Source organism: Motacilla alba, chromosome 2, assembly GCF_015832195.1.
Source record: "Motacilla alba alba isolate MOTALB_02 chromosome 2, Motacilla_alba_V1.0_pri, whole genome shotgun sequence".
NCBI classification, from domain to species: domain Eukaryota; kingdom Metazoa; phylum Chordata; class Aves; order Passeriformes; family Motacillidae; genus Motacilla; species Motacilla alba.
The window spans coordinates 41,513,316-41,536,061 of NC_052017.1; positions in this window are offsets into that span (position 1 = coordinate 41,513,316).

Genomic DNA, 22,746 nt, shown 5'->3' on the forward strand with positions numbered 1-22,746 from the left:
GCACCCCTTTCAGATACTGGCAGACATTGATGAGATCCCCTCTCAGCCATCTCTTCTAGAGGCTGAACAGGCCCAGCTCTTTCAGCTTTTCCTTGTAAGAGGGATGTTCCAGTTCTGTGATCAACTTTAAAGCTTTCCACTGGACCTGTTCTATGAGCTCCATATGTCTCTTGTTCTGAGGACGTCAGCTTTGTATTTCAAATAACACAGCTTCTTAGGACTTGAGTTAGGGGAAGAAAATCACTCAAAAAGATTATATAGTGAGAAAACAATAGAAGTTGGTGTTTGGGCTTTGAATGGGGTGATAGTTTCAGCACAGGTGGAGAACACCAAAGCTTCAGAACCATCCACTGTGTGATAATGTGAACATGTAGAAGTTAGCTTAAAAAAATTTTGCACAAAGACTGAATCTAAGTGGCAGGTGTTATGAAAATCCCGAATTGTTAAACTTAGTAAGGTGGTACTCTAATGCCAATACTGCCATCAACAAAATTGCACATGGTTGGTAAATGACCATGTCCTACAAGCAGTCTCCTTGTGTTTGCCTCAGCTGGTCTCTGAGGGATGAAACACCTTACTCAAATTCATTTCACCGTGGCTTAGTGCTGGTGTTCACATTTCATACATCCTAGTTTGAGATCCATGTAAAGACATAAGGTGCTTTATATCACAACTTGCTAGAAGTGCAGTCCTGTGAAGTTAAAAGAGTAGTTGGAAAGGTGTGTTTTACTAATTGGAATTGGCTCACTGTGTGACTTCAGCCCACATAACTCACTTCATCTCTGTTTCTCCATCCAGAAGTAGAGATAATACATTTCAGTCCAAGTAAAGACAGAGAACATTGCATTTTTGCTAAAATTTTTAGATTGCACATCCATGCTTAAGTACAAAAAGTCAGCAAATGGCTAACTAAAACTAATCAAAGCAGAAAATACAGATTTCTTAGGCATTTTCTCCTGTGGCTCATTCTTGTATTTCTGGTCCTTCTGGGACAGAAAGGACCCAATAAAAGGGAGTTAACTGCACAATATTTATCATTGTCAGTGTTCTGCAAGGCTGGTATTACATAAAACATTCAGCTCTGGTGAAATTTAACCATTTAACCTTTCTTCACTGTGTAACAGAGTCGTTTAAGTTTTATAGCAAGATGAAGATATGCTGAAAAGCAGTAGTAAAGGAAATGGCATATGAATTATCTTATTGCTAGCTCTAATTTTTAGGATGTTAGTATTTAGTCAGTTATTTGCAATGATGAGAACTCTCCTCAGACCAGATTTTTATAAAATGAATAAAAATCTACTTGAAATGAATACCAATTAAAGGCATTCTTCGTAAAGTACTTTGAAAAAAGCACTAGAGCTTCAGAAAGGACATTTTGAAGCAGCTGTGGATTATGTTAAAAAACAGCTTGCATTCAGTTTACAATACTGCTAAAAAGAGGTAGTATAAACATTGTCTTGCAAAGTGGATCAATTTAACCATCTTTTAAAAATACTTGAAAGATAAGAGAATTTTAATATATAGGCATATTTAAAGAAATCCTGTGTCAAGTGTTTATTAAAACTGTAGGTTATTAAAGTGGAAAAAACTTTGAAAAATCATATAAACAGCTTAAGGATGAAAAATTAGTTATTTTCTCATTCCAACAACATTTGAATTACTAATATTGCAAGGAAATGTTTAAACTTTATTTTAAAATTATATCTTGTTTAGAAATAAAGATAAATGCTTGTTCTTCTTGAGTCTTATAGTTATCTATCTCAATGCCATATCTAAATTTTAGAACTAATTCAACTTTTGCTGATCCGTTGCTTTGTTTCACTGATTTCTTGTTCATTCTAGACACTTCAAGACAGTAATAGAAAGATGAGGTACCAGGTGTCTGAAAGTAAAAAGATAACTGTGGTGCCCAAACTATTTTTTCCTCAGAATTACCAGTATACTTAGAGATGCCTGGCAATTCAATTTTCAAGTGGGAAAAAAGAGCTTGTGTGACTACATTTATGTAAAATCCATAAAATTTTTTTCTTTTTTCTTTTTTTTTTTCCCTCAGAGGACTGTGTGCACTTATCTCTCCAGCTGATGTAATTTACATTGCTGCTGTGGAGAAATTGTGGCTGCAGATCTAACAATGATACATTTGAGCAATCTTCCAAAAGTTTTTGAAAGATTGAAATTGATAAACACATAATCCAGCTACATAGGTGAGATGATCATATAAATTTTTTATTGGGCTGTATTTTAGACTTTGCTAATATACTCACCTGCCAACAGGAATTAAGCTGTCTTTTTTTTTAGCTAGGGAACTGGAAAGAATTAACTTGAAAATAAACCTTTTTTAAATGAAGCAATGTGAAAAATGTCCCCTTGGACTACCTCTTTTTACACTGCTCGCATCTTTATGCTTGGCTGAGGGATAGAGTTGTTATCTCTAGCAAACCATGGTGAAAAGAGTTTGGCTGTGCTGTAATAACTGAGACTGAGCTCCGAGGAGTATGACTAGTCTGTTGCATTCTTAAAATACTCCAAATTAAGCCCTTAAGTGATACAACTAAAAAGAAAAAGAAAAGAGTCTCAGTCTAGTATATCTAAGAAACTATCCTTTTACAGCCCCAAGGATTTATTAACAGTTCTGAGCCATTGGTTTTGCAAAGATAGAACCCAAATATAGTAAATATTGATATGATTTTTAAGTAACTTCTTTATCCCTTGCTTTCTGTTCAAATACATGGGTGCCTTGGAAATAGGTGTATTGCTAATCTGTTGAAGTAAGAAGTTGCTTTTTCTTTCAAGCCATTCATGTATATCCTTCTAAAATTGCTTTTGCTTTTCACTTCCAGGCTCTTGAGTCAGGAGCCACCTTTGCCATGGCATCTAATGAGAGTGCTGCTAACTGTCCATATATTGGGGTTGAGGTACAATGTTTGTGGTCAGCTCATGTCCTTGGTATGTCCCCTGTGTAGGTGTTGACCCAGCTCATACTGACAGCTATTTCCTTGTCTGCCCTGACACTGTGAACTGCATTAGACTAGGGCCAGTAGGGTGGTGAGAGTAAGGATACCTTGGTGGAAATATGTGATCTGTTTTGTGAAACTGCTGAGTGATTACACTGCATGGCAGACGAGGTGAATCCAGTGAGTAGCTGGACACCTCAACCTTTATTTTTGTGTCTGTTTTTGTTACAGAGCTGTACAGGGCAGATTAAAGTAACTTCATTTTCCACCAGTTTAAAATGAGTCATTGGAGGAAAAAGGACAGCTGCTATATTTTGTAATGAACCATCTGGCATTTCTTGGTAGATCCTCTGATTCCTAATTTGCTACTGAATTGTGACAGCATGAAAATCAAAATTATTGATTGTATGGAATCAGTATTTCCCTCTGGTGATTCTGTTTCTGTCAAAGGATAGTCGTAGGAGGGATAAGGATCTCTCACACTGGGTTTTGCAAGCCTTGAAAGTCATCTGTATAATTTGCCTTTTTTTTGGTAATTATGCTGCTTGACATTTATTCTGGAAGACTGACTTTCCAGATGATCACATCTGATCTGAACCTTACAGAAGGTGGCAGTAATCGGTTTTAAGGTTCCACAAGGAACCCTTTACAAGGGAGCTCCCGTGTAAAGTTTGTATTCTGTTTTACTCCCTTTCATTCCTGTATCTTTAGAAGTTTAAGAATAAACTAGCTAGCTCTCTGGAATTCGAAATTAAAAAAATACACAAGCAATAGAGGATGAAGTAGTCAAGTGGAGGACTACACGTTCAGTCTCGATTTGTTTTTTACATTCTCTAAATAAAACATATCACATAGATAGTTTTCACATGGATAGTACATACCATGTACCTACCACTAAGTCTGCCTTTACAATCAACACCTTCTAGTGGCTGGATGAAAAAGATGGAGTTAGGAGGAAAGCATCTGCACACCAGCAAGTACGTGACACCTCCATCTTGCTGCCAAAAAAAGATTCTAAAATGTGATTTCTAGATGAAAAAGTTAAAAAAGAAAGGAAAAGAGGAAATTAAAGTTGAGTAAATCAGAGCTAGAAAAGGCATAGGATTAGAAATGGTACTGGTGCAGTAAGGTATAGATAGAATGCAGTAAACCAGTAAATAATCAGGGAAGACAGTGCTAGACAAAACACAGACAAAAAAAAAAACCCCAAATGGCTTCAGAAAACCACTCTTTAAAAGCAGAAGGGAGTGGTGAAGACTAAATACAGTAATAGAAAACTTTCCTGTCGTTTAGACTGACTGAAGAACCAGTGGGGGATGGTCTTTAGCAGTGCTCCTAAGAAAAGTAAAGAGAGCCTGAACTTTGAATAGTGACAGTGATCAATCGCAAACTGGGACCCTAATCTGAGACCTAATTCATCTTGCTGTTAGACATTGAAAGTGACTGGCTCCTACATTCAGTTTCTTGTGCTGTGGTCATCCATTAAGGATGAGCTTACATCTTTGTCTGCTTAGCAGTGTCAAGGTGGCTGACGTACTGAGTGTGAAGCCTCAGAACAACCTGCTGTGTCTTTTCTGCCTTGGGTGATTCATCCATAAGCATCAGCCGTTCCTCATCCTCCAGTTTGTTACATAATTTGTATATATAGTTTTGAACCTGAGGAGTGTATTTGCAGTTACTCTGTGTTTTTAGAGCTGCAGATCTAGGAAATGTCTGCTACTTATGTATTTATAATTTTTTTGAGGCAGTATTGCTCTGCACCAATAGAAGTACCTTCTGCAGTTGATGAAACCATGCTGGCTGTTGTGCAGTGCACTAATTATATAGCTTCCCCTAACCAAAGCAGCATGCAACCATTTTGGAATGTATACTGACTTTACCACTGAACATTTTCCCACTGACATATCCAGGGTAATCTATGGGAGGAGTTGCACGAAAGCTGACATTATTGGTTCACATATACCAGAGTGCAGCAGCTTGCTGTGTAGGAAAGAGCAGAGTAGATCAGAGATTTACCTACATTTGCATTCTTCTGCTTACTTCTTCACATTTTATTAATTATGCCGTTTGAAAACAACAGAAAATGATCTTCAGATAAACCAGGCACATACTACGTGCTGTAGTGAGGATTGGAGGTAAAATTCGTTGATGCTATGGCAAACCAAGGCAAACTCCATTCAACATGGAGTTGCATCCAGCATAGATTATTTGCTTAATATTGACATCACTTGCATATGTTCATACTTTGGTGGGCTGAGTCATAACCTCTGAGTGGTATCTCAGCTATTTGCATTGTGTCTAGGAGAAGATGGTTTTATTTAAAATCTAAATACTCCTTTTCTGTGTGTCCTACAGCATTTGGGGACAGACAAGTTCTTTTTTACCTCTTCACCTAGATAAATATTTTTTTATCAGCATGAGGATTTTTGATATGTTTGTGATGGCCCAAGTTCCATGCTGTGCTAACTGCAAGAGTGTTCACTCTTTGGCTTGGCTGTCATTCGGTGCGTCAGACTGAGTGCATCAGTAATTGTGAAAAGTATGATTTCTGGAGTCATTGCCCTGCAAGTGACTATTCTGTTACTGTGGAGAGCTGATCAGAATGTCACCATGCTTGCTGGTGTAGACAAATACATAATTACTGAAGAAATTAGATGTTTCACTGTGATAGGAGGAATTATTTGCTGTACAACCTTGCCACTTTCTAGAGCAATTTCTTTAACACAACATAGAGAAAACATTCTTTAATAATATAACACAACAGCTCTGAAATCCCATTATGAGTCATGACTCCACTGTAGGTTTTCTGCATAGTATTCCTGTTACTATTACTAGTATTACTATTACGTTGGTAAAATTCTTAAGTGAGTAGTTCTATTCCTGGTCCCCAGGTCATTCAACAGACCATAACTGGATGAGCCATCTCAAGTGCTAGTTTCATGTTGATATGAAGACTTTCTGAGCAGAGACTGTACATGGATAGTTTAAAGAGTTTAATTCATGATGGTAATTAAAACGGTAGTTTCACATTCACAACATTTGGCATGTTGCTCAAGATGAAAACTGGGATGTTTTGCATTAATCATGAGGAAATGAGGTTATGTGTTCACACAGCACAGGGTCCAGAAACCAAGAAGAGTAGGTCTTCTCTGATGTTACGGTATCTATGCAGAAGTACCTTCCTTGCACCTCAGGAGCCTTTCTTTCAAATGCTGTAACTTCTTTCACCTGTAAGAAGGCTGGCAATAAGCGATAATTCTCAATGAATAGCAATGTTGTCACCTTCCAACACAGGTCAGAACTTCAAGGCAGTCAATTTACTTCTTGGCTGCAGCAGTTGTGTTACATTCACTATTTGTGTGCCTGCTTATGTCAGTCATTCCTTTCTGGTCTCTGAGTAAGTATTGGGTAATTTTCTAAATTTGACTGTCATGGGATAGAGACCAGGGCTGTTAAGTTCCTGCGTATTTCAGGAAGATGGACATACATGTAGACGAGAAATCATCCATGGAAAGAAAGGCTCACCCTTTATTAAACATGAGTGAATCCACAGAAAAGAGAGACGTCAGACACCAAGTCTTGTCCCACTGCTTACAAAGCTACAGATTATAAGATCTTGAACAGGGTTTCAGTCAAGACTGGGTAGCAGGGGGCATCTTGCTTGTGATGGGAGAGAGCTTCCACAGGAGTTAAAATTGTTGGCGGAGCTTTATGACCAGAAGGCCGTAAATGTTGTCCCTGAGGGAACAACTTCCTAAACTGGGGCACACAAGCTCTAAATCAGTGTTAATCCCTCAGTGGAATAATATGTTTCCTTACATGGCACGTCTGAATGTTTTTCAGGACTGTTCCTTGGTCCATGGGAATTCTAAAGGAAATAATTTATGTATGTAGTCTATGTTATGTAGTGAAATTTCAAATAAATGTAAACAATATATTTATTTACATTAGGCTGATATAAGTTGCTTTTGTAGACATGCAAATAGGTATTTATCTTTGCAGCTTATGTTTGAGTTTCCTACTCTGTTTTGAACCGTGAAAGAAGCCAGGTATTTGTATTCATTTCACATGCTCAACAGTCTGAAAAGAGACAACTGAAATCAGTCAGTTGCCTTATGTGGGCTAAGAATGATACTGGCAGAGATTCAGGTGATCATGGCTGGGTGAATGCTGAACTGAAACCTCTGCCTGTGCTGCAGGATACACTTAGTACCTTGTCTTTTCCCCACTCACCTATAACATTTACACTTCAGGTAGTGGTGGTTTGTCACATAAATCTGCATTGTGGTCTTTCTGGGGGCTGTTAGCTTGTTTTTCCTGTCTGCTGAGACAATTAGTATGTATAGCCAAAGACCAAGAATTATTTCCAATCAGGAATCTGTTTGGATGTTTTTAACTAACATTTTTTTTTTCTTTGGAGTAGTTACAGGCTTCTCTGAATACAATATGTTTCCTTACTTTACAGGCTGTATTTATTAAAACAGAGGTGAATTAACAAATTGCTGCCTCATTAAAAAAGTGAGGCACTATATACAGCATTTGCTTTTTCAGAGACCTGTTTTCTGATACCCTCATGCTCCTCTTCTCTTTCTCTAAATAAATGTTTTCTGTGGAGTGGGATGGGAAAGTTACCGTAAGCAGTTCAGGGGCTGCACCGAGTCCTTGCATTCACTTTGGAATTTGTTGGTGCAGCTGAAACTACTGCACTGCTAAGAGGCTGCACATGGGGTTGTGTAGCTCTATGATGGGTTTTCTTGGTCTTGCCCTTTAATGTGTGAGTAAATGCTAAGGACACACCCCAGTGTGAATGAGAACTGGTATTCAAACAACAAATCTCCCATGCTGTAACCTCACCTTTTTCATGTTTGAACTCTCAGCTTGGGTTTTGTGTCTGTTTTTCACTTTCAGGGTGACAGGTAAACCTGATTGACCAGCGTGTGCTGGCCCCATGAGCTGGAGTGTGTGCTCTGCCCACACAGCCAGGCTTCACACATGTACAGACCTCTGAATTTTGGGAGAAGAAAATGAAACAGAAGAAGCAGGAGACAACAGATAGGGAAATCCTGTCATGCTCTGTGAGGACACTACCATTTCTTTTCCCTTGTCTACTTGCTGCTCCACCATGCATGAAGGCTTCAAGCCATATAATATGAATTAGTACATAACCTATAAAAAGGCTACAGTATATAGCCTGGTTTTGCTATAAAAACCAAACTAAACCAGCACGCCTCATTAGTCAAATGGAGATGCAGAGGTACTGTTCTGAAAAGGCATTATATACACTGCAATAGTATTCACTAGGACACACAACCTATGAATTTTTATTATCCCCTTCCTGATAACCCTTCATGTCATCGTTTTGGGGAGGCTTGCCATTTAAATTGTAGGCTTTTGGGTCAGGGACAATTATTTTGGGTGTTGTTGATTCTCAGAGTGAGGCATCAGCTGATAAAGAATACAAGTTGCTGCTTTGCCCTGTACATGTGAGATAACAGTGGTAACATTCGCAGGGGCAACTGAACAAAGAATTTTGTTGTATATGGCCTTTAAATATTGACTAATTGATTTAGCATTTGAGAAATATTTGGGGCTTGTGGATTTGTCTACTGAAACTGTAGATAGCTGCTGTGAGAGGTCTCCAGCTGGATTCAGAGAATGCTGCTGGTCACAGTGACCTTCCCTCCTGTTCATTTTTTGTTACTAACAGTAGTTGGAAAAAGAAATTAATCAGGACTGTCAGGACTGCGAATTTGGATAATCCACATTATTCATTTGGACAATTCAGTAATCCAAACTCTGTTAATTCCTATGTTAAAATGAAACTCCTATGTTAAAATGAAATGAAATTCCTATGTTGAAATTCCTATGTTAAAATTCCTATGTTTTGTGAAATGAAACTATTTTTTATAAGAAGGAAACTAAACTATGTTGAATTAAAATGCCAGAGGTTGTTACTAGTTAGGTATTTATATAGATTTATAAACACAATTTTCCCTGCTATTTTATGAAGTCCTCATGATAGAAATTGTTTTCCAGATTTATAAAATGTTTTAGGAGAAATATAAGCTGTGGCTAGTAGATTGGATTTTTCAGGAATGAAGGCTGCCCCACTGGCAAATTCAATTGTGGAGCAAATGACACGATGGTGTAGTGAATTTGCAAATCTGAGGCCAGGTAGTGATGAAAACCTAGTAATATTTGGATTCGTTGATAAACAGGGAGCATTTATTTGAGAGCCATTGTGGGTGACCCTTTCTTGGTTGTTAATCCGTGACATCTCAGTGTCTCAATCAATCTCAGTGAATAAAAAGTTAATTTTCAGCAAAAGTCTGAACACACAAGCAGACTTGTCTGTGCTAACTGAGCACATGAGGTTACCAAAAGAAGTGGAAGAGTTTTTCAAACAAACTAGATTAATTAGCTCTCAAAGTGCATCTGGTCTTTTAATCTATATATATTTTATTATATATTATAGTATTATATTAATTATATTATATTATATATTATTATATTATACTATTTTATATTATACTATTTTATATTATACTATTTTATATTATATATTTTGCCACTTTACAGAATGCATAACTAGTTAGCTGATACTGAATAATGCCTACCATTCCACCAAGAATTCCTAGATGTCTTTCTCTTTTACTCAATGTAAAGTTTATACCTTAAGATGATACCATTTAGTTCAACTCACTCTAAGCTACATCATACTAAGGGATCCTTGGCTTTCAGAAGTTTTGGGTTGCTTTTGAAGGAGATCCAAGAATAAAGGTTTCACCAAAAATGTCATACCCCAAAACTGTGGAACCTCCAGGAGTATTACTCTGTATTTCCTTCTGTAAGCTAAAAGTTTGGACATTTTTCCTTAATATCTTTCTGGCCATGCCTGTGGCACTCAACAAGATGGGATGAGGAGATTCCTGAGGAAGGACAAATCGAGGTATTCCCCACAACAGCAGCAGTATAGTTGTCTCAGTGTGTTGCCTGTGCCCTTAACCAGCCCTTCTGAGATTGCAGAAATTCTGTCCTGCACTATCCTTTCAGGGTAAAAGTTTTCTAATTTCTGTCGAAGGTTCAGAGGTTCAGACTCCTCCAATGGATGCTTTTCTGAGAGAAAAAATAAAAGCCTGCCAAAATTTTCCAGCTGGCTCTTGTTGTTAATGTAGGGAGGACGCATGGTGTTTTTCATAGCTAATAAAGATGTTGATGTCCTACTTTATAATGAAGCTTAGTTTTGACTGTGGAAATGTGACTGATTTTTCCACAGATTTAACACTGACATAATAATTCAACAAGTGCTATGCTCAATAGCTTAGATTTCTCACCTAGTAGCTGCTTTAGCTGAATTAACCCTCAGCTTTTCTGTCTCACTTTTGAATGTCTGAAGCCAGTCTCCTTGCAAGGGTTGGACACTGAAAAACATTGCTCAGTCCACAGGGCCCTGCCTCCTGTTCCTGGCTTCATTTTGGCATCACTAACCTGTAACTGTAATGAAATGACTTCTTGAACAGGACCTTAAAATGCCAGCTTTCTGTGTATCCTAATGCTTTCTGCAAAATCCTCTGAGCTGCCAGTTGCTCAAGTCTGATTAGCCTGTGGTGGTTAATCCCTTCACATTTGCTGAAAAGAAGGGCAGAAAAGCAGGGAGGTGGACATTTTCTGTGTGAGTCATGTTTAGGACAGGTGGGGATGAATGCTGGTGCTAGAAGGATTTGTCCAAAGTGTCTGTGCTCCCAGCAGATGGTGCTGCACTGGTGGCCACAAGCGAGGGATGTGTCCAGGAGTGACAGCTCCTCCTTCCAGTACCATCCCTCCTCCAGCCCTTTGTGAGATGCAACTCGAGATGCAAAGTTTATTGGGAGAAAGGGATCCAGAGGACGCTGGAAGTCACCACTGTGATGCAGTGTGGAAGTGGCCTATTTACCCATAGGTGCTGTGCAATTTGAATTTCCCCTTGTGGTGTTTTGTTTTTCTTAATCTTTAGCTAATTTGCACTTTTGGCTTTATATTGTATTCCTTCAAGGTTTGCATAATTTGTATAAATATAAAACTTACTTCTGGGGCTAGGAATTACGTGCACCTTCATTTTGTCAGTCCTCTTAGATGGGTCAGGGCAGTGCTCCTCTTTCATTCTTCACTCAAGAATTATAGAACGTTTTGGTAAAGAAAGCAAAAAAGAAACTTTGTCTCACTTCCTTCTCTCTATTTTGGAGTGATTTGTAAATGTGAAAAGTGCTTAGTAAGTAGGTAAGTAAAACTGCAATTTTTATAGTTTGCATTCTAAAAATCACATTTTTGCCACTGTAACCACAAAGCACTGTAATCAGGAATTAACACTAAAAAAGGTGATTTTTCACTGGCTTGTGAAACTAGCAATGGCTAATGCTTCCTGAGTAGGAAAAGACTGGCAACAGTCAGAAATTATTTTGGAGATATCTTCCTGCCTTGTGGAGGACCATTTGGTCACAGGGCCGCATGGCCTGTGACCCATGTAGTGATTAATAGGGAGTCAAAGGTCCTGAGCAGTGGGGAAGGGACCTCGTAAGTGATCTCATGGCTGATAAGATCAGCTCTAGCAAAAGTAGCTTTTTAATACTAAAGTTTTCTTACAGATTTTGTCTAATAGTCTGAACAGACAAAGTTTTTAGGACAGCCTTTATATGATTGGCGTCTTTTGTCCCTCATTTAAATATGTTTCATAATGCTTAAATGCTGTGTTTGAAGTATGTGGGAGGAAGAAAAAGCATGTGCAAAAAAGCTGTGAATTACCCTGTGCTTTGGAATACAACTTGATTTTTAAAGACCTTACTACAAAGGTCATAGTCACAATATATTAGAACCCCTAGTGCTATTTAGTAGTACTTTATTATCAATCCTGGAGTCAAAAAACTGATTTTCAGTGTTGAATGTAATCAGGTAGAATGAGCATATAAGAAATCTTTACAAGCAACAAAACAAAACCAGCTCAATGTTTTTTCCCTTGCAAGGCCATGGCCTTTTCCTCACATTGATCACGTAGCTATAGCAGAGCTTGCAGTATTTTCTTCTTTGCCTTTCTGATTATCACTAAGCAACTGGCCCCTCACTATTTCTGTGCTCAGATCTGGTTTAGAGAGATTTGCCTAATTTTGAACTTTTTCTCTTTTAGAAACTGCATCAGGAATTAATGGACTAAAAGGAAAGTGCCTGGGATGAGTGACATTTCTTTGTTGAAGAATTAGAAATTACATTATCTTCTCCAGCCATCTATGGAGAGAACATGAAAAGTGTCTCTGCCACCCCCACAGCATCCTACTGCTGTTGAAATTTTGCAGGTTTGGAGAAGGTGAATTTTGGAGGTGCCTACAAACAATATAGGAAATCTATGTGCTTGCACATAAATGTCCTACTTCGTCAGTTGAGTAAATCATACTCTGTCAAGTGCAGTTCAGGTGGTTTGCTACACTGCAGCACAAGATACTTCTCTGCAGAAATCCAATTTATACAACCTGTTTCCCCCTGAGATGAAATCTACTGAAACAAAAAAAAAAATCTTTCCTGTACTGTTTCTTTTAGGGATTTCCTGGGAGAGGGGAGATCTGTATAATCACAGAGTTTGAACTGCACTGGGGCATAGATTCATAGACTCTTAGAACGTTAAGGGCTTGGAATAGACCTTAAAGGCCATCTAACCCCTGCCATAGCCAATAACCTTTTTGTCCCACTCCAACATGTGTATTGGAGACAGTGGGACATCACATGTTAGCTATGGGAGGAATAATTTTTAGATGCATGTCTAGATTTTCTTTCTAAACACTGGGCATAAAAATGAGTGCAACAAGAAGTAGGTGTCCTACACTAACTTTATTCCATGCTCACCGAATCTGCTTAAAAAGAGTGGTAGCTTTTTCCAGAGATGCTAAGCTCTTATATACTGCATCACAAATTTTTCAGGGCACCGGCTGAGTAAAGCCTTTTGTTAGCCTCTATATAGTACCAACAAAGAGATATTAAAGAAAATTATGTCCTGGAGATTTTCCTAGGGCAGCTTTCATCCCTTTTTATTCCACCACAAAATGAAGAGACATCCCTGAAGGTACCACACATTTATGATACAGGAAGCACAGAGATGCATTGTAGTAAAGCAGCAAGATGCAAAAAATTATGTGCAACCCCCTCATTAAGAAATGGCATACATGTCATGTTTGTAAAATGGCTATTGCTGACATGAGTTACATGGTTAGTACCTGGGTGAAGCTGACTATTTTCTGTGTCAAATATCTTCAGGGAGTAAAGGAAAATCATGTGACTCTCAGTTCCTTTTTTGTTGTTGTTGTTGTTTGGGGTTTTTTTTGTTTTGTTTTGTGCTTTAATCCACTTATAAGTGTCATGGAAATATGGGTTGCTGTGTAGCAAAAAATCTGTATTTTTAATTCAAGTTTTAATTCCATAAATTATCATATTCTTCACTTCATCCTTATACCAGACTTTCATTAATAAGTAGTAAGAAATTATCCAGGAAACTTCATTGCTTGATACAGATGATTGTGGCAAGTTAATTGCTGGTTCAAAATTCCCCCCTTATGATTAAAGTTTCAGAGAGCCTCATGACATAGTTATGGGACACTGCTTTTCTTTGAGATTAGTTGTCTTTCATTAAAGACTAGTTTTACAGCTTCTGGTATCGGGTATTTCATTTCAAGAAACCTCATTTTTTTCCAAGCAGTTAAGAGCCATTCTTTTATCTCTGGTGAGACTGAATTGAAGGGGGGTCTTGTGAAGATGGTATGAAAAATCCCATTTCTGGATGATAGGCATGATAGGAAATGCCATTCCCACATTCCACAGACGCACAAGGGAAAGCATGCTTTGGCCCCAGACAATCAAACCTTTAATTGTAAAGCTAATGCTGATTTATTGCAGACTACAGTGTGATTTTTTTTTCCCCTTGGCACGTACTCAGAATAGCCAGGTCTCTCCCCTTTCCCTTGTGCCATTCCCCGTGAATGGCATACGCCATGGACTAAGGTAGCTGCGCTCATGCCTGGAGCCGCAAAACTTCCCCTTACAGCAGCACAGCAAGCTGCCATTTATTTTTAATTGCTCCCCACCGTGTAGGCCAATTAAGGATGAAGCCAGCAGGGCAAGGATCACTGGCAAAGCCTTTGAAGGGAGCAGACCCAGCATTTGCTTCGCCGGAAGGCTGCCATTCACACATTTGTGCAAGAATGCAAACAATTGGGCTCACTCAGTGGGATCAAGTGCTATCTAGTTCAGTCTGAGCCACTTTCTAGTGCAGATGGCAGTGAGAGTGGCAGCACCACTGAATATTATCCTCGGGGTTAGAAACTTTCCAAATGAGATTTCCATTTGTGACCCTCCCCATTTCAGCAGGAAGCACCTGGTAAAGCAGCTTTAGGAAATGCCTCTCATTAGCAGCTTCTGTTTGAGCTCAGGTTTTCCTAGCCATCTGAGTTCAGCAGGCTTAAGAACTTGATCTTTTGATAATATGAAAGGGAAGATATTAGAGGATAGTGGGTACAGCCAACATTTTGGGCTCATGTTTTCTACCACCTTAGTTAGTTATTTAAATTCCGTGTTTGACTTACTTATTTTTCCTAGCTTTTGGACCTTCTAGAAAAGAGGATTGCTGGGCATCCTAAACCACTTGGCCATTTCCAGGAAATCCTGGATGAAGGATTGGAACTAGCAAGCCAGTATTTTTAATGGTTTGGGGGAAGGATGAGTCTGCAAATTTGGTGATGAGTGTTGTGGGCAGTCTGTGCTTTCCCGCTTCCGCAGAAGAGACCTAGGATTTATGTGCAGGGAAATACCAACCAGCATGTACAAACCCAAAAATGACTGCAGAAAAGTAGGAAACTCAGTTTTATCCTGGGAAAAGTTTTCAGGAGGGCTTGCTGTGCCTTGCAGTGGGCTTTTACAAGCTGTCAGTTGTGGCTCACGCGTCAGCAAGGTCGTGTCTGCTCAGTGTTAGGCACGCACAAATGCTGGGCTTGGAGGGGTTTGGTGTCCCTTCATGTCTGAATGCCCAACATGCAGGTAAATGTTGGTCAATACAAACCCGAATTCTGTCTTAGTTCTTCTGTTCATTGCATGAGGAACCTGTGGGTGTCTCCATGAGCTGGTTTCCCAGGGAAGCTTTCCAGTTACCCACTGGTTGGGATGGTGAAAGCAGTGGGTCCAGCCAGTGCTTCTGGTTAATAACAATGACCTACCCTGCTGATCGTTGGCACATCTCAGTGATGCCAACTCCACAATTTTCAGTCTTTAAAATAAATAAATTGTTAAAAATAATTGTAAATTATAAAAAAATAAAATTCAAAATGCCTATGTGTTTTCCAGTGGAGGAAAAGACCCTGTATGAGAGATCTTAGATTATTAACAACCAGCCTTTTAAGAATCACTTAAAATTCTGGTCAAAGCTTATATATATGGATAGGGATCTTTTCTAGATGAAGATAGCCTTCAAAGTGCTCATTAAACCTTTTACCTTGGGTGATTGTTTAGTCATCTGTCTGGGGAAGCCCTGTATGACTGAAGGGGCTGATGTCGGGTTTTAAATGCTACTCTTTATACAACAGCAAAGGAAAATGATGCAGCTGAACTGAGACTGCAGTTCCATCATGAGTAGGCAGGTTTCATTTCACATGTATGCCATGCAGCCTGGTTTTGCATGTCGAAGAAAACATCCACTCCCTGTTTTGTCTGTATATTGGATTTCCCCACAGAAACTCCTGCAAACATCTATGAGGCAGAAGGCCAGTGTGGCTTGGGTTATTCCCAGCTGCTTCCCACCTCCCGAGGCCCCTGCAGCTCATCACCCTCCTCCCTTTCCTGAGCTGCTCCCACTGCCAGTGCAGCCACTGCAGCCCAGCCAGCGGAAAGGAGGAGGAATTTCCTGACACACGCCGAGCCCCAGGAGCATCGGCTCCCTGGGCTGCCAGGCTCTCACTGACATGGCATTGATGCTGAAGATGAGAGGACTGGCATGTCTCTAGGGCTGGAAAAGAAATGGAGTTTCTGCGATTACTTCTGTTCTGATCGTAGTTTCTCTCTCTCTGTGTGACTGCTATTTAAGATTTCCCAGCATGTAGACTTCTGGGGATACTGCAGCTTTCAGTGCTGCATGAAGTCATTGTGAGGATCACTTACTGATGGCTGTTAAAGCAAGCCAGCTATTAACATTGCTATTTTCCTTTTTGTTGTTACATTAAATGTACTTCAGCAGTAATGTAAGATTAATGTAAGATTTAAATTAAATTTCCAAGTCTTTCATGACACCAAGAAAGCACTGTTGTTTTACAAATTGTTCACATATCTGATGGGTGTAACTTCATCCTAAATTTAAAAAGCTAATAATTATATACAAAATATGTGTAAAATGAATTGCTACGTTTTTGTTTGGGTGTTTTTTTTTTTTTTTTTTTTTTAAAGATAGCCATGATATTACTATATTATAAGGATGGAAATTCTCCAACATTCTCTTTTGGAAAGAAATTCAGCTTCTTAAAACTGTATAAATAATAACTGAAAGAAGACGTTTTTGTGCTTTGCTGATAATGGAGTAATATGGTGCCTCTGTACACTTTAATCTTGCATTTGGTGATTGTACAGCACGGTGGTCTAACAGTCTTCAGATTTCAGAGCCTGGATTCAGAGGCACATGCAGAATTGTTTTCAGCATGGTAGAGAATTGTAGCAAGGGAAGAGACAAAGCTGTTCCGTGTTAGACAAGGGTTTATCACACCTATTGTCAGTAGTGTATGTTTTGTAAATTAGGATATGACTGAATGTCTATTTATATGGCTGTTATAGAAATGTGTGTGTGTGTGTGTGTATTTGGAATGTGATTTTTCAAAAGCAGCCTGGATGTGCACTCCTGTATGTAGTTAATCATTTCGCTATGATGCTTGTATCATGAAAGCTCAATAATTGTGTTACAACCCCCCCAATATTACGATGTTTTGTCTTGTTTTCTCCACAATTGATAAGTTCTATGTTGCGTCAATACGTCAAAAGCAAGTTTATATAAAATAGGAACCTGTCATTTGAGAGAAAAAAAACCCTGTTAGATAAAAGTAAACTGCTAACTTATATTCATGAGCACCTATCAGCTTTTAATAAAATAGCATTGAGTTCACACCAAATGCCATATCCTGCCTTGTGTTGACAATGCTATCTCAGCCTGGGGATTTGACTTGTTATATTTGCTTCCCATGTTTCTGTAGTCAAAAAGTCTTTGAAAGGAAACTTTTGTTCTGATTTCTTACTGAGATGAGAATCACATTTCCGTCAACAGGGAGAGGCCAGGTCTGCAGGTGCTGCTGTAGTTTTGGGCATTTTTTTTGTGCCTGAGGTCTGCAAAGTGCTCTCTTGCATCTCCAGAGCCTTAATATGTGTTGGGGCAGCTGAGATAAGAAGACAGAGAGTCAGCCTACCATGACTGTCCATGCTGCTAAAACGGAGTGTAGGAAACATAGCAGGTGTTGGAGGCTTTAGGTATCACACCCATTGAGTCCTGGCGTGCTGGGGAGGGAAGATGGCCATGGCAGTACAGGAGGGGATGGCCGGGGAGAGAGGGTGGCCAAGCCGCAGGAAAGCAAGTACAGATGGAAAGAACAGTCACACTCTGGAAACAAGAGATGGGAAGAAAGGCTGACTTTGGCTGTAATTGTGAGCGAGACCCCCAGGACCTGGGTTCACTATTTACTTTGACTGGGGCTCCCTGTGTCATAGTGGGTCAAACAAGTGCAGTATTTCTGTCTTTCAGTCGCCCATGTGCACCCAAGTTCTCAAGGCTTAAGATGATCATAACATAGAAAAACTTCTGGTCAGCAAGCTCCAAACACTTTAGTAGGGTTCTTTGTTTGGAGGAATTTCCTTGCTGGGGTTCTGTACAGTTCAAGCCTCTACCACTTTTCCCAGGAGCTGTCTGTTGCTTTCAAAAGACAGGTTTGTCCTATCTGAGTACAAATATTTGCCTTTCAGTTTTCATCTGATTTCAGTAGATGGGCAACACCCACTATTCAAGAAATGTATGTTTTCTCTTGCTAGAGGGATTGCTTTTCTTTCCCCTGTTGACACCAATCACAGTATCAAATATGTTCCTGAAGCCTCGCTCGGGTTACAGAGCTGTAAAACCAGCACTGCAAAGGAACTAGCATGAACCTAAGCCTGTGCTGGCTCAAAAAAAAACCCCAAAAACTAGAAACACTCTCCAACCTCCCTTTTACATGCACAGTGAGGGGAGGGAGCGCAAAACTGGAATTACTGCATGTCAGCAAGTATCTGGAATAGAACAAATGTTCCTTTCAAAGAGGAACAGAGCATCTAAATCTCCATTTTGTTTAAGATTTATCGATCTTTCGTGGTCATACTGAGAAGCAGTCATACAGGGAATAGTCAGTGGTATGCCACAAGAACAGTCCAATAATAGTTTTTTTATCTTTGTATTTCAAATCCCCACTTTTATCACATAAACACTAAAATTAGAAGTGTCTTCTCAAAAATCATTATGCCCAAAATGTTAGCAAAAATTATTTTTGCTAACTGTGGTGCACTTAATTCTCCCAGTGCAGCCCGGCATCTATCTTACTAGCCCAAATTTGCATTTGATGTAACTGCATGCCATGGATTTTGTCACCAATTATCATTCTTTTCAAGGGAGGATGTTTGTGATTTGGGCTGAAATATGCTAATTACTGAAAACCACCGACACGTGAAGAACTCAGTATTTCAGCCTGCTCCCGATACCAGCGAGAGCGGTGAATGTGAAATACCACCTGTCAAGCACTTGCAGCAGATACAGCACACATTCTGCAGTGTCCTACGGGGTAAGAGATGTGGGAAATAAAACTGCTGGAGGGGGCGATGCTGCTGCTTGCCTCCACGATCTGTGCATGGAACAGCCTGGCAGCGTGGCGTGTCAGGAATTCCTCCGCTGAGTGGGAAAGGCAGCATCGCAGCAAGCTGCTGAGCTCGGCAATGCTTCCCGTTCCAAAGGGGGGAAAGTTTGCATGGGGATTTTTTTTTGTTTGTTTCTTTAAAAATCCATACATGCAAACCAGTGACTTACGCACAAGAATAACACCCAGGATTATTTTGAAAGTGCTTTAAAAAGATTGCAAGAGAAGGGGACTGCTGATTGTTCCGAGCCACGCAAAGCTGTTGCTGCCTATTCATTTCATTCATCCTAAATACCCAGTCGCAGTTTAATTCCTAGATGTACTGTATGCCCTTTCGTGTATAATCAGCCTAATTTGTCTTCAGCTGCAAGCAAGTGAACCAAGATTCATTTAGCTAAGCAAGCTAAGCAAAAACATTCTTTGCTCACAGATGGGTAAGCCAGCCGATATCTTAAGATAAATGAAGGGGAATTTTGTTTTCTTTTCTTAGTTACTGTAAGGACTCCTACGGACAGAAGAATGACAAAACAAATTTTGTCCCTCCATGTCTGTAATTAGTTAAGCAGGGAAAGACTAATAGATCTCATCCTGGAATATGGAATCCTAATTTGCAATATTGGATGTTGTTTTGACTTCAACTGGCACTTTTAACAAATAGACTTTTCACTAGAGGTTTTCAGAAAGACCGCATGTAATATTAGATGAGAGGTACTTAATTAATGTAGGAAAGCGCCAACAAACTATCAGCCAGCACTGACTTGTCTTGGATTTGAAATAAAAGGTATTTGCTCTGTGCTGCCTGCCTAGCAATTACCATTAAATGTGTGTGGATTTAGGCCAATTCTTAATGAAAAAAGGGCCAGCTCACAATAAATGTCACCCGTGTTGTCTTGGGTTACCCTGATAGCATGGTGAATGAATCAAACAAAATGCAAACATTAATCTGGCTGACCCCAGGGCAACCAGTGGGAGGCAGAGATCAGCCATGAGCCCCCTTGTCCCTGTGCCCTGTCTGCGAGCAGAAGGCAAGAGCCAAATCTGCCCATCACACCTCCCACGTGAAGAGCAAAAAGATTTGCAGAATAGCTTCAATAGCACATCATGATGTCAAAAGAGAGTGTATACAGAGCAAAGTGCTGGGAATTGAAACACTTTTAATTCCAATGATCTATTTGCATATTAGCAGGACTTCCCACCAAGAGAACTGTGCAACTGTTTTTCAGCTATATCCTTCCTCCTGACTGCATGCAGGTGAGGAGTAGAGAAAAGCAGGTGAAAGCAGGTGGGGAGGGGAGAAAAGTGTACCTTTCCAGGCACTGGCATTTTTTTGGTAGAGGAGCAAAGTCCAGGACAATTTGGAAGTGTCTCAGCCCTTCATGTCAGTGTCGCATCCTCACAGGGCCAGAGAATAAGTGAGCCTGAACAGCTCTTTCTGTTCATCTCTGTCTTTCTGGGAGAAATTCCACAAGATGCAAGAGCAAGGGAGGACATAATCCTGTTCTGCCCCCTGGAACCAAGGAGCCCCTCTAACTAGGGATGCAGGGAAAAAGGAACGGTTTGCTCTACAGTCGATGGAGAAGGAGGCTTTGCAGTGAAGAGGTTAGTTTAGGAAAAAGGAGACAGTATCTCCCCAAGACTATAGAGGGAACCCAAAGATTGTGAAAAGTGCAGAAATCCTGAGAGCTCTTGTTGAAAGGATTTCGCTTGTTACAGAGCAGGGTGCTTGTCTTGGGACTGGTAGGAAAATAGGGGGCTGGATACCTTTTTCTGTCTTCCCCTCCCTCTCATCATGAACAGCCACCATGAAGGTCCACTCCCTGATTTCTCACCTGTGTTCATCCAACAGGCAGCAGGAAGCAGGATGGCAGCTCTCTTGAGCTTCAACATACAGCAGAGGTAAAAAATCTGCTAACTCCCCCGCCTAAAGTCTCATGTCATCATCATTACCTTCCTTCTCTTCTTTTTGAACAATAGTTTGCAAATAGCAGTTTAAGGTAAATCTTTTCTTTATCATTGTCCTCACCCTGTCTTCACCTGCTCTTGGCCAATCTCTGCAATAGGCACTACAAGAGACACTTCTTGTGTGTGAATAGTTTTCTAATTTCAAAAGGGAGTTCAGCCCTGCCTGGGGCCAGGTCTCTGCATGCCCTGCTGCTGGATAGAGCCTCTTCTCCATTTCAAGCTCCTTCAGGTCTTTCAGCTCCTCCTGGAGCAAGCATGCCCTGTGTATTGCTCCCCCTGGCAAACACGGGCTCATCCTGAAGCAGGTCAAGGTAATTACTTGGAAAATAAATCCTGTTTAGAGAACTTGTTATTTCTTCAGGTTAGTCAGGCACAGCAGTCAAATGGGGATTTTCTGCATAGCCTTCAGATCAGAAGTATGGGATATGCTGCAGTTCTCTAGGGAGGTGTGGTTATATTTTGCACTGGCCACTCACTGGTGTAATCATGCCTTCAGTCTCACAGCCTCAGCTTTTCTGTGGTAGTGGTGCTCAGCAAACCTTTCTCTTCTCAGCCAACTTCAGGTGCACCAAAGGTACACTTTTGGTATCCACCTGCAGCCCCGGTTGCCTCCCATTAATTCCCTTTGGCCCCCTGCCATTCGGATGAGTTATTTCTCTTATTACCTTTTTTAAAATCTCAAAAAGCAATCAAATTTGTAATAAATTGAATTATTTTTTCAGTTACCTGGTTGTTTGTGTAATTGAAGGAAGTGGTTAATTTTTGAGCACAGTGGATTGTTCACAGCACTAAAATTAGTTTTTCCTTTGTTAGACCAGAGATACATGTGCCACTAACACATGTAGTACAAACCAGTATTTAGATGAGAGGTGAGAAATGAAAAATGCATTGATTGACCAAAACCTTCTGTGCCACTGAACACTGTGCAGTGATCTAACCAGCGGTGAAACAAATAACGTATCACAGCATTGGAATTACATTCACGTATTGGGAAATTCTCTTTTTTTTTTGTTCACAAAAGGACTTGATCACATGCCATTATTCAGAGACTAGCTGAAATCTCTGCAGGCCTTTGCTCTGTAATCTAAAAAGCCCTTTGCTTTTACTATGGTAGGCTTTGGCAGCTACAAGAAAATGCAAAATGATGGCTGTGCTTGTATCGATTATCATCCTAATTCTGCTCTCAGTGAAGTCCATCACAAACCTGCCACAGCCTCCCGTGGGAGTGACTGCAGGCTGTGTATAATTGCAGTTACTTTAATACAAATTTACTTACTTGACACTTGAAATTCTGCATTCCTGCTGCAGTAATGCTGTGAGCAGCATTAAATGAACCATCTCCCAGAAACAGGCTGAGACTGCTCATACTCACCTATGGCCCTGTTTTCCTCACATATAGTCCTGTTTTCTGCTGGAGGAGTGACAACCCCTTGCCTGTAGCAGGTCCTGTAGCAGTGCGGGGCTTTCTTCTGCTTCCCCTGGTCACCTGTGAGATCCCTGTGACCTAAAATGTCTTTGTGATGGATGCACTGCCCACTGGCGAGTGCTCATTTTGATGCTCTGCATGATGTCTCTGCTTCATGTCTGGTCCTTATCTCCTTATTTATTTTATGACCTCTCTACCCATTCTGATCTTCAGTCACTCCAAATTCTCTTTGTTGCCTTACTTCTCTTGTTTGGTTTGCTCAGTTAGTAGCCTGCATCTGGTTTTTGGGTCACGGGGAATGAACAGGCTCTGGTTGAATGCCTCCTTCTTCAGGTGGCATGTATCTATAGTTTTAAAGCTGTTCAGTGCCTTTTATGCGTTCTTTGCATTGTCCAAACACAGTATGTATAGACATTGAGCTTTGCCAATAGGGCACCTTCAATTATATCTTTAATTCAGTCTGCACAAGAGGGGGTCACGAGGCTGTGGC